Source organism: Pistacia vera, unplaced genomic scaffold (assembly GCF_008641045.1).
Source record: "Pistacia vera cultivar Batoury unplaced genomic scaffold, PisVer_v2 Contig1036, whole genome shotgun sequence".
Classification (NCBI taxonomy): domain Eukaryota; kingdom Viridiplantae; phylum Streptophyta; class Magnoliopsida; order Sapindales; family Anacardiaceae; genus Pistacia; species Pistacia vera.
In genome coordinates, this window is record NW_022195068.1 from 102,425 (window position 1) to 111,590 (window position 9,166).

The 9,166-nt window shown below is 35.7% G+C and overlaps 1 pseudogene; it reads left to right on the forward strand.

The window, feature by feature from the left end:
* Window positions 1-4,708: 4,708 nt before the first annotated feature.
* Window positions 4,709-6,133, forward strand: LOC116124438 (annotated as a pseudogene).
* The last annotated feature ends 3,033 nt before the right edge of the window (window positions 6,134-9,166 follow it).

A 9,166-nucleotide genomic window follows, 5' to 3' on the forward strand; every position in this document is an offset into this window, starting at 1 on the left:
GAGATCAAGAGGAGCATTGATTAGGGAGAGTTTTTAGAAAAGTTTATTGTACTGGACATATGTGCAATGTACTTTTTTTTCCTTGATCAGGTTTTGTTTCACTGGTATGAAGCATGTCCAACTTCACGTTACAGTTTCATTGTAGAGTTGTATTTCTTTACTTAGGTTTTTTTCCCACTGGGTTTTTCTTCAGTAAGGTTAAATACAATTATTTGTAAGCGATGGATGTCCAAGGGAGAGTGTTGTAAAATATGTGGCCATCCACCGCCTTAACTTTGAGGCGGTAAATAGGGGAGGGGGTGATGGCTATAAATACCCTCCCTCCCCTTCATTTTTATTACACAACCAACTGAGAAGAAAAAAAGAAATATTACAACTCCCCTTCAACTTTACTTTCTTGATATTTAGTCATTCTTACTCTATTACAGTTACACCACTAAAGTTACATAAAAAACAAGGGCCGTGTTTGGTTCATTATTTATTTTCATATTCTGAAACCGATTATTTGAATAGTGTTTGGCTTATTATTTTCACAACAGAATCCTGAAAAAACGATTCTGACATATATTTGACCCTTAAGAATTTTTGCAGCTTCTGCTCCACTTTTTTTTTTTTTTTTTCATTTCCTCATCTTCTTCACTGCATCACGTATTTGACCGTTTGACTTTTTGCAGCTTATTTTTTTCTCTTTCTCATTTTTTTTTCATTTTCTCATCTTTTTCACTACATCAGTGCTTCACCACGTTTACAAACTTCTTCTTCTTCCACCCAACTTCTTCTCCACCTGCAAATACCTTTCTCATCTTCTTCACTGCATCATGTATTTGATTATTACAGGGGTATTTAATAAATTAACAAACCTAGGGGGTGTTTTTGTTAATTTTTAAATTTTACCTTGTTATTACTACTCAACTCTTACTTTTTCAAAAATATTATCTAAAATACTAAAATAAACACACCAAATATTTTTATAAGTTTCATTTGGTTATAATAACAGTCATACCCTTACCCAGATTAATTTTCTCTTATTGTAGTAATGACTTTATCATATATTAGTAAACCAAAATTGTAAAACCCTATATGATAGACTATTCCTAGAGGGGGGGTGAATAGAAATCGATAAAAATAATTGCGAAATAAAAATTTTCACCAACCACACACATTAAGAACTTACAACAATAACAATGATAAGCAATAAATGAGTATAAATATGAACAATAAAGATAAACAATGTTAAGCAATAAATGAGAGGAGAATAATAAATATGAGTAATGAATTTATTGCAAATGATAATAATGTTCAAGGAAATATGCAATGAATAATAAATGAGTTGAGAGAGAAAAATTCTGAGATATTTATAGTGGTTCGAAGTTATATCCATAAGCCTCCTATATTCATTTCTTTAAGACAACCTCCTTGAAATTCCACTAGAATCAGATTTTGTCCTTTACACTAGTTTGACAAGATTTTGTCTCTTATAATAGTTTGATAGGATTTCGTCTCTAGATTTACAAGACTTCGCCCACAAGATGTTTGAATAAAAGCTTGTGAATGATTGCCTCTTAAACTAGGTTTAAACACACAATCAGAACAATATTCTTAAAGGTTTTCAAATGAGTAAAAAAGAGTGATGATTGATTTGGATTTTTAACTCAAGAGATTATGTGAGAATGTTTTTTATAAGACTTTTGTTTCCATGATATTCTCTTTGTCTTTCTTTGCAATAAAATGCTTTATTTATTGTTTGTCACTTTCCTTTGAAGTAAAAAGTCGTAACTGCATTTAATGCAACTCTAAAAAGCTGCAAAACCTAGAGGAATGGGCACTCCACCATCACAAACAGTCGTTCTTGACATAACAGTTACTTTCCTACAACTTTAGGGTTTATGGAAAGATCATTCCACCATTGCAAACGATCATTTCACCATCGCTAATGATCATTCCATCAGAGGGAACGATTGGTCCATAAACTTCTTAAAAATTCATAAAATTTTAGAAGCATGCATGGGTTCCTAGAACGATGATGTTTTGCTAAGAATGATCTTTGAGTGGGAATGGTCACCACGAGGAACGATTGTTCCACTTGAAATACATGAACTTCAACTTGATCTTCAATGCTTGACTTTCAAGATTTGTCAAAGGCGCGAAATCATTTGAATTCTAAGTACTTGACTTTTGACTTGATTTGAATGAACGTGCAACGCCTTTGTTATGCTGTTGCGAACAACCTGACTTCATTTTAGGCAAAAAAGTGCATGATCATATGGAACATGGTCGTGCTTAGAGGAACGTGCATATGGGCAATTTGATGAAATTGGGAACAGTCGTTCCTTTGTCCTGCACGATCTTTGTCTTGCGCGATCTTTGTCCTACACGATCATACCAACTAAGAAAACTGTATTTTGTTTTTTTAGTTGTGACTTCTTGTCACATCTTTGCAATGTTCTGAAACCCGGACCGGACCGGGTGGTCAAACCGGGTTTCGGTGAAATTTTCGGGTTGTAAAGGGTAAAAAACCGGGATTTTGAGTTAGACCGTTTTGAACCGCGGTTGGATCGTCTCACTATAGCAAACCGACGGTCCAATCGGTATAACATCCAAAACCGGTCCAACCTCCCATCCGGTCCACTAACAAATTGAAAACTATTTTAAAATTTAAATTTAAATTTTTTAATGAAAAGCAAACCCTAAAGTCAAAGTGTCAAACGACTCAAACCCATTTTTATTTTGCATTTTGCTTTTGCGGTTCAACACTTCAGCTGTGGCGTTGTTCCTTTGCTCTGCTGTCTGCGTGCTATGTCCTTCAGCTTGGCCCTCCTCCAGGTTGCTTTTTCTTTTTCAGTTTGGCCCTCCTCCAGTTCAGTTCAGTCCTCCTCCTCCATTCGTGATCTCCTTCAGCAGTTCAGCTTCAGCCTTCAAGTGTGAATCAGCCTACTTCTTCAGTTTGCCTCCTCCAATTCAGTTTGTGATCTCCCTGTGGCACTGCTACTTTGCTCTGCCGTCTGCGTGCGGTCTCCTTCAGCTTGACCCTCCTCCAGTTTGCTTTTTCTTTTTCAGTTTGGCCCTCCTCCAGTTCAGTTCAGTCCTCCTCCTCCATTCGTGATCTCCTTCAGCAGTTCAGCTTTAGCCTTCAAGTGTGAATCAGCCTGGTTGATGGATCATGGATTCATATTTGATATTACTTTGTATTTCACTATTTTGTAATTTGTAATGCCTTTAATGATGTTTGAAAATTGAAACTTTAGAGTTTAGACTTGAGTTGAGGATTGAATTTCAGAATTTGTAAACATTAAGTCATTAACTATCAAATTTTGATGGTTTTAATATTTTTTGCAGGGTTTGTTTAATTGTTTTTAGATTTCAGTTACATACAAAATCTGAAATTTTTCAATTTTTTTTTTTGTTTTTGCTGACATCATCATACTGACTTCAGCATGCTGACATCATTGGTCCGACTGACCAGTCGCACGGTCCACTGTGCAAACCAAGAATCAACATTTTGGTGGGTCGACTCCCGATCCGATTTTCAGAGCATTGTATCTTTGCTATTTTTATAATACCATCACTTTTTGTTTAGTTTGTGGACACAAAACATACGAGAACTCAACAAGTGATTCTTTCTTCAAATGTCATTAACTCAACAACTTATATCATAATCAAATAATTTTTATTATGATATAATTTTTGAATACGTTATGAAATAGAAGGGTTTTTTCTCTCAATTCATGAAAAATCAAATTTATATATTCAATTTTGTCTTATTCTTCTGAAACTGAAATTTGATTAAATTAGTTTTTTAATATCTGCTTCAAAACTATATAATCATCGGCTGCGTTTGTTTCACATTTGGGAATACTACTTTTAGATTCCCAAAAAAGTTAAACGTAAATTACCCAAATTTCAGATTTTTGGGAATACTACTCCCAAAATTATTCAACTTTTTTAAACCCCTTAAATTTACAATTTAATTAAATACCCCTAATATTTTTTTTTTAAATTACAAAAACACCCATAATCCAATTTACCAGATTCCGGCACACCACCGAAAATGGCCGGAATTGGTAGAATGGCGCACTACCGAGCGGAATTGTGGACATGACGTGGCATCGCTGTGCGCGATCTAGCCTTTTCCGGCCGATCCACGGTGGATCTGCCGAAAAGGCCAGATCTAAGGCCAAAGACTGGCCGTTGACGACCAGATCTTTGGCCGTAACACTCGGTCACGACGGCCAACAAACGTCGTCGTTGACCATCAACGACGACCGTTTGTTGCCCTCGTTGAGAGTAAATACGGCCAGATTCGGCCGGAAAGGCCATGCGACGCATGACCGCAAGATCCAACCGTCATGCGCCCATACGGCGACTCCGGCCACCTCCGGTGGTGGTCGCCGGCTGGGGTGTTTGAGGGTGGGTTAGGGGTATTTTGTTAACTTTTAATGTTTTATTATAGGGGGTATTTTGTAAAAAAAACAAACATAAAGGAGATTTTATTAATTTATAAATTACCTCGTTAATACCCGCCCAATTCAACTTTTTTTACTTTTTTCAAAAAATTTTCCCCAAAACCCCCAAATTCAACCAAACGCAGCCGAAATTCTATTAATTAGGATTACAATATAAATTAGAAGAATTAAATTGAACTTTAATTAAACTGCCATTTGCGTAACAGTTTTTGGCGGTTGCCAACGAACTCTCAAACGAAGAAAACATGACCAACCCAAAACTCATATCTTCCTTCAGACTCTCCTCCTCCTCCGCCTCCAAAAGACCCCAAACCGCCCTCCAACTCTTTCAAAACCCTACACCCAACACCAATCAAACACCTCCAGTCAAACCCTTTCGTTACAGTCATCTAAACTATGACCTCATAATCACCAAGCTTGGTCGCCGAAGATGTTCGACGAAATGCGTCAAATACTTCATCAACTCAAGCAAGACACTCGCATCTCTCCCGAAGAGATAATCTCTGCAATGTTATAGGTTTTATGGACGCGCGCGTTTGGGAGCACGCGCTCCTGGTGTTCGATGAAATGCCGAGTTTTGGGTGCAGAGAACGGTGAAATCTTTTACTCATTGTTGAATGCGATATTAAGTGCAGGAGTTTGATAAGATAGGGAAGTTTTTGCACGTATGGAGGAAGTATGGAGCGCGGATTCTTGTATGTTAATTATTGATTCAGGTTGTGTGTGTGAATGGGAAATTGAAGGAGGCGTGGAGTGTGTTTGTGCAATGCTAAGAAGAGGTCTAAGGCTGATGAGGTACTTTTGGGACGTTGATTTATGGCTCTTGTTTGAATTGAGTTAAACAAGCTCGAAGTTGAAGGATGATATGTGAGAGTGTATAAGGTGAGGCCTAATGAGAATGTCTATGCATCATTGATAAAAGATATTGTGATGTTGGTGAGTTGAGCTTAGCTTTTAGGTTGAAAGAAGAAATGTGGAAACGAGATGGAGTGGATACGGCGGTTTATTCTACTTTCATTGCGCCCCTTTTTAGGCGGGAGGAAGGCGGATGCTTTTGGGTATTGGAGGAATGAGAGAGAGATGGGTGCAAATGAATTTGTGACTTTAATGCAATGATTAATGGGTTTGCAATGAAAGGGATTTGAAGCGGCCTTTAAAGTTTTGGATGAGATTGAGAGATGGGTGTAAGGCGGATGTTATTAGTTAAATGTGATACTTGGTGGGTTGTGTAAGGAGGGAAAATTGGACGAGGCAAATGATCTGCTTGAAGACATGCCTAGCGAGGTTGTGCTCCTGATGTGGTATCATATAGGATACTTTTTGAGTGGCTGTGTGATGGGATGCAGTTCAAGCTGCAGCATCGATTCTGGATGAGATGATTTTCAGGTCATGTGCTCGTACTGCAAGTGTACATAATTTTATCAATGGTCTGTGTCAGGTAGGGATATGGAGTGTTTATGCAGTTTGAGTACTTTGACTAGGAATGTTATTGATTATGAAACCTGGAGGATTATTTCTACAGTATGCAAAAGAAGGAGCTTTCAAATGCCTCAGAGCTTAACAAAATCTTGATTATTCCCTAAATTAAGATTGCTGATAGAAAATTGGGTTTTATTCACTGAAAACATGATTTTCTGTTATGATGTCTGCACGTGCAGGATAGGCCTTAAGTCTTACTGTTTGCAAAATTTGTATACTTAACCATACTTGCAAGAAGTGAGGCATTCTGAAGAGGTGAGTCATAAATTACTTCTGGGCTGCACAAGTGGGGTGCCAGCCACATTTGACACTCATAATTTGGAGTTGTTAAGAACACTTTTGATGCTCTGAGAAAGGAATGTACTATTTGATACAGATTAACAGGCGCTGCTGGGATGACATTATCTATGTGTGTGACGCGAGAAAGGTGCTAATATATGTATTTGCTAGTCGATACCTGATTATTGTTTGAACTAAAACCACTGTAAGATGTAAAGCAAAAATTTACATCTGGTAATCCTGCAGAAGATAAATATATTATATCTGTTAGAGCACCATTATAAATTTGGATGTATACTCAATGGCCTATAGATGGAAGAAAAGGGTATAATGGGGTTTGTTTGTGGTGCTTATGTTTTACCATGTTGCTTCTAGTATAATCTGGATTGGTGAATTTTTGTGTTCTGTTTCATCTAGGTTAGAACTTTTATGAATTTCTGTTGAGAGGATTTAACTCATCTCAATTACATACTTCAGTTGGTTAATGCTAGAAGTTGCAAAGTTCTTACGTTCATTATGTATGTCTTTGTATAGCTGTCAGCTAAACTCATCCTGGTTCATAGACTATCTGAGTTGGGAGAAAACTTTTATTAAGGGTTTATTGTCACAAATTATTTATATAGCCCTAGAAATTTCTAAATATAACCTTTTCTTTGGGAAACACAACTGACTTGCTGGAGATTTCCCATTAGCTATAATATCAATTAAATTGGGATGGTATGTTTGTTAACTAATATCTGTTGTCATTATGACTTAAGCTGAAATAGTTTGTGAATCCTCTTAGTGAAGAGAGTGGCATAGGGACTATTTAAATTGAGTTTTACGGGTAGACATATTATCTATACATACAAAATAATTTTAAAAAATGAAAAATAGTGTATTCTAACATATAATATAACTCGTGACAGAATAAGTAGCTAGGCTAGTGAAAAAAAAAAAAAATGATTGTAGATTAATATAAATTTGAAATTACATAACATGACTAATTATATAATAATTTGAAATATTAAACATAATTCGTATTATATATGTGTCATATTAACTATTAATACAATATGAAACTTTCATATTTATAGTCTATACTCTTTTAATCAATTTAGCTCAAATGGTGCCATAACTATAGTATCTAATGTATTGGGATCTAGTATTATGAAGGTTTTTTTTTTTTTCTGCAATTGTATAGACTAAATATATTTTTTTTTATCTATTGGCAGTGGCGGATGCTACTCTAGTGACCATCCCACATTTTTTTTAAAAAAATATATTAATATATACATTTCCAAATTTTGATCCGTTTTAACATAAATATTAATGGACAAAAAAATTAATGTGTAATTATTTTAATTTGGCAACCCTAACAGAGATTTCTGAATATGCCCCTTCACTATTGGTACTCTTCAAATGTTGTCTAATTAAAAGTGGTATTATTAATGAAGCTCGCTTGTCCATTATTTATGGCGGCTTTCTGGTCAATCGCACATTTTTAATATGTATATTACACTATATGATTAAAAAGTTATTAAGTCATCTTTATCTATTCCCGAGTATATAATTAAACAAGATAAAGCCAAAGGAGGGATGAATAATTTATGTGCTTCCCCTAATTCCATCATTTACTAAATCCCATGGTGAGAAGCATAAACATGGTCAAAAAAATAATATATTCTAATTTAAAATATCTGATGTGGTATCACGGTGGTATACTATTATAATTTTTTTTTTCTTTTTTAAGACAAAACAAGATTTGTATAAATGGTGGCACTTAATAATCACAAATTAGATTAATAACAATTCATTTTTATTATATATATATATTTTTTAGTAGGGTTTTATACACTTGATTTTGGGTAATTTTTGTAATTTAAGAGAATTGAGGGAGATTAGGGTTTATTTTTCTTTTAATATTGTATATGATGGAAAGAAAGATATAATGTCCTTTGATTGTTAATTTTAACATTTGAGATTTAATTGGGTGCACATTGATGGTTTCAAAACTTAGGGACTGATCGTGATCGTTGTTTCAAGATAGTTAGGATGGTAAATTAATCAGCCTTTTTATTTCTATCTCTCTACTAGGAACAAAAAAAGAGTTTCCGAACGAAAGAGTTCCTACATTGAAGAGTTTCCTATCTCCAGTAGATGAAAATAACCCATTATTAAACTCACTCTCTCTACTTTATTACTACTTCGCTTGATTACTTTAATTTTATCATCAAATTTCGGTTCTTCCAAATAACGGAAGAGACTTCACCCAGAAGTCTGCCGTCGCAGAAAAGAAGAAATCGAAGGTTTCGCCATGCAGAGAAAGATTACTGCAGATAACAATGGGATCATCTATATCTCCCTAAAGATGAAAATCACTGCCACTTGGGCAAGATGCCCACTTCTTTGTCAAGAGACAGACTTTCGGGTGGCTGATGGCGTTGGTGGCTGGAATAAGAGGATTGACGCAGGTAATATGCACGTGACTCATGACAAACTCTCTTATTGCATTATCCGGTTTACCCAAGGAAGCCGTGGTGGATCCAAAGAAAGTTTGAAAGATGCCTATTCGATCACTAAGGCTCAAGGTTCTTCCACTGCGTGCATTGTTACTTTGAAAGATTATTGTTTACATGCTGCGAAGTGGGAGACAGTGGATTTATGCAGTTTCGTAACAAACATTTATATACCAGTCACCGCTGCAACAACGTTGTTTTAATTGTCCATTCAATTGGTAATGCCGAGAAGAGCGATCGTCCTGATATTGCAGAAGATGAAAGTAATGGTGGAGAGTGGAGATATTGTAGTTTGCGGAGTGATGGGTTACTGATATATATTTCCGTCTGAGATTGAAGAATTCTAAAGGGAACAAAAGAGAAATATGTCCAGAGAGTTTAGCGGAGAACATAGCAAAACATGCACTCTATAATTCGTTCGATGATTAACAGATTCTCCGTTTGCAA